This window comes from Carassius carassius, chromosome 25, assembly GCF_963082965.1.
Source record: "Carassius carassius chromosome 25, fCarCar2.1, whole genome shotgun sequence".
Taxonomy (NCBI): domain Eukaryota; kingdom Metazoa; phylum Chordata; class Actinopteri; order Cypriniformes; family Cyprinidae; genus Carassius; species Carassius carassius.
Genome location: NC_081779.1, coordinates 16,919,674 through 16,924,267, shown reverse-complemented (window position 1 = coordinate 16,924,267; position 4,594 = coordinate 16,919,674).

Genomic DNA, 4,594 nt, shown 5'->3' with positions numbered 1-4,594 from the left:
CTAAACAAAAGCAAAGTACGTGGATTTAAACACTTGCATGCCATCGTGCTGGATATTTAATGGCGAGAAAAGCAGCAAGCAACACGAGAAAGGGCTTGACTTGTACCAAAGTTTATAGAAATGATTATGTAGCGGGACCCCTCCAGCGAGCTGCAGCTTATTTGAAGTTGGTATTGCATTTTGGTTCATAATACATTATGTTCATAAATTTTATGCAAAGTATATTTTTTTACAGGATTTTAAGGTTTTAAACTGGCTTTACCATCAAGAAAAGAGGAGAATTTCACTTATAGGCCATATGTACTTTTCACCATCAAAAGGAAGCAGGTGCATAAACACACTTCTTTTTTTATTGTTTATTCCATGTAGTTCTGAGAGCATGAGGTGCATATTTTGATTTTTTCAAATACTGTACATCAAGGTAAGTGCACAAAGGTCTCTCTCACACCCTCTCTTTCTCTCTCTCTCTCTATCACACATACACACACACACACTATAATTTGCTATTATACTCCATATAACCCCATACAAGTCAGAAACTATGCCTTTTTTTGCACAGGCCTATCTAAAGGGTTAATGGTCCCACCTAGTGATCAACTGTAAAAAATAACAAATGTTACTTCTTCCCAACAGGAAAAACCACCAACAATCAAGAATCTCACACACACACAAACACTATAATTTGCTGTTATACTCCATATAACTCCATATACAAGCCAGAAACTAAGCCTTTTTTTGCACAGGCCTATTTAAAGGGTTAATGGTCCCACCTAGTGATCAACTGTAAAAATACATTTTTTTACCTCTTCCCAAAAGTGAAAACCACAAACAATCAAGAATGCATGATTATATGGTGTCATGGCTTTGCAATCAAAAAATGTCGTTATAATGGAAGTCAATGGGGCAAAAAAAGCCACCAACAGCTAATTAGGGAGAAAAAATTTAAATCTAATGCTGCACAAAAACTAACAATGCATCAAAGCCAATGTTGTTACTAATCTTTTACATGCCCAAGACTGTGATAAAAGGTAAAAACAAATCCAGTCCACAATCACTTTTTATATTGAAAATATGTAATTTTGTGTGTTTTTTTCCCCAAATCAGTGACATCATTTATGAATTTGGTAATTAAAAAGTTAAAATCTTGGAACTTTTTTAAAAAATTTGGTAGTTTTGTTTAGGACTGAGGCTGATTAATAGATTTATGCAACAAAAATTGAAAAAAATATTTATCTGATACATTTTTACAGCAGTTTAATTTAGTGGATGTTTTCATCCACGAACATCCTGAAAGGGTAGTGAATTTGCCCACAGTGTACCGTTGAGTTTTTGAAAAATTTCAAAGCATTTTCCCAAAATATGGGTCAAAATAAGATTTGTCACCAAAAATCATTCCATTAGCTCAAACACAGAGAAAGTTGTGGCCAAAATAAGACTCAACTTTACCCCCTAGTGGACGAAAACGTCCCCAACAACCCACAAGGGTTAAATAATGCAATAAACTTTTATTAAACAACAGAAGATGCAACATAAAGCTCAAATGTACATAACTGATAACAAAAACTATTAAAAAACAACAGTATTTAAACAAAATACTTTCAAACGTGGAGTGTCACTCACGCAGGGAATTCTGGGAATATCAGTTTACAGTTTTTTACTGTAAATTATACATTGATTTGTTATTTTTATACTTCTAAAAGGTTTAAAATTAACATTGTATTGTAAAATTACACGCTGTAAACCGTATAGTACAGGAACTTACTGTTAATCCATTAACAGGTTTTTTTTTTCGTAGCCTTTTTACAAAATTTTACAGTTAAAATTACGCTTATTTTTTACAGTGATCTCACAATACTGGCTCTCAAAACTTACTTTATTTCTCCCACTTATGATTTTATTTCTCTATTTTTATTTCACTATGCAACTTTATATCTTACATCTGTGACTTTATTTATCATAATTCTCCCAAAAACAACTTCACATTACAGTTTATCTCACAAACTGACTTTTTATTTAGCAATCGCAACTTTATTTCTCACTAGCCGTGACACTTTATCTTGCAACTTGCAATGATCTTTTTCATTCTGAAGTGGAAACAGGCTACCATAATATTCAAAATGCATATTACATTACATAATATTATAATAATATACAATTTAACAGTGGAATTTTCCAATAACAGTTTCCTAAGAGGTGATAACCTTCACGCGTTATGAGGGACTGCAGTGACAGCTGGGATAATTAATGACTGCCCACCACTCCTCTGATTGTGCTCATTCATTTCCCACATTTACTCTTTCCTACATCTCTTTTCTCCTTCCTCTTTCTTGTACCTCAGCACAGTTCCAGCATCTGCACCCCAGATGAAGACAGAAGCATCTCTTTAGAACACATTAGCCTTGCTCTTAGGGCATTAGGAACGCAGCAGGAAAGCAGTGCTGCACTGCATTTACTTACTCATCCATCCTGAGAGCAATGGGTTCTGATTTGTTGTTTTCTCTCTCTTCGTCTCTCTCTATTAGCTCCACTTTGGTGTTATACTTGAGAGTTGTTCATCGAACACTCCCTAGGAAATTTGAACATCTTAGAAGCTTTGGTTACCTATTCATCCATCATAACAGTAATGGATCCTGGTCACTTATTTTTGGCCTCTTGTATTCTGACTGCCTGTCCTTCTCCTTATTTTTATTCAATTTCTTCATGCTCAGGACCACGGGCCATACACCAGAAACATCTTGATTCATGTGTATATTATTTGAGGCTGGCTTAATGCTTTCTTGCAAAATAAATTATTTGTGTCTCGTTATTAACAGTGGATTAATAACAGGCTGCAACAAACAAGCTTTCTTTATGCAACATTCAGCTCTCATGCAGATGTCAAAGACTAACTCCTTTTTACAATGATTAAACCCTGGAACGACAAAACTCGAACAAGCTGAATTTCACTTCACAAGAATAGCGAAGTTAGTTTAAATGTATTCAAAGACTGCAAGGCTTTTAAGCTCAATTATCTGCTATTTACTTAAGTCTCCGTCTATGCAGTTAAAAGAAAGGAAGGTAATATGACAGAGAGTGAGAGAAAGAGAGAGGAAAACGAGAGCTGAAGAGACAGAATTCAACCTTAGTTGTATGTCAAGGCTGGTAGTCCCAGGAGAGCTTCATCCATATTGTTATTCTGAACTGGAACTGAAAACAACATATGAGAGTATCAGTTTGGTTAACTAAATTTCAGAGCCTGATACATTAATGAGAGTCAGGTATTGTAGATAACTATGCACAAGTAATGAAGAAACATTTAATGAAAGTTTCATTTAAATTATTGTTAGCATTTATGAATATGCATGCAAACTGAACATGGCACATACGTTTTGGGGATTGTTCTCAACTACGGTTTCTGCCAGTTATATTTTTACACCAGTAGTTGGTGGCAAGGGACTGTGTATGAACATGTCAGGGACTCAATAATTTCTATAATTCATTCATCAATGCTGATTCATTCATGAAACAAACAATGAACTCTGAGTCATTGAATCATTCAAGCAACAGATTTCTTTAAAAACCCTTTGATCCAACCAGGAACCAAACCCATCTACTGTGCATTTCTGTGGCTTTGGCGATACTATGTGCACTGGCAAAATGAGTTAGAAGTTGATTAAGTAACCATTCTGATAAATTCATTTCAGTGTATAATCCGTCATAATGATTCATGCTGGTAACCTATCTTTTGATTTACTAAAATAATTTGTTTAGAAGAGTGTTGAGAGACTACATTGGTCAAGCTGTATGTTTTTTGTTTTTTTTTACATATGCAGCCCTAGAGAATAGTTCAAAAGCCAACTTTTGCCATTATTTAAAATGCTCTACCAACTAAGCTACAGAGTACAAAACATTAATATGGAAACTTACTGTTGCTGGCGCAATTGTAGTATATGCTGTGATGGGTCGTATTTCAGGGATTTGGACAAACGACCTTTATGAGCGTATTGGTTAGAGGACAGGTTGGATAAATAATATATTACATTACATTTACATTTATTCATTTAGCAGACACTTTTAAACTAATTTTCTATAGAGTGTTCAAAATACATAAGTATTGAAATAGGTATATCAATTCAGACAAGGGCTGTACGCCATAAACCAATCACAACAAACTAGGCCATCTGACCAATCAGAGAAGAGCAGTCTCACGGAAAGGAGGGGTTTAGAGAGAATGAAGCTTTGAACTGCTTCAAACGAATCCTTTGAGAATCACTGGGACAAATAGGTCATATTAAATGCATATTTTGAGAAAACAAAAGCATTTGTTGACCTTGCATGGATAGAAATCCAATTGTAGGAGATTCCCAAAACAATATTAGGAACCGTAAAAAAATTTATAATAGGGGCTAGGGCTGGGATAAACGATTATTTTTTAAACGATTAATCTAGCGATTATTTTTTCGATGCATCGATTAATCTAACGATTAATTTTTTCAGACCGATTCGATTGACTACTAACAATTTATACATGTTGATTTACATATCTGAATGAAAAAACATGAATTCCTTAACATTGCAATATATGTTTATTGCTCTTAAAATTACAAAATAAAAG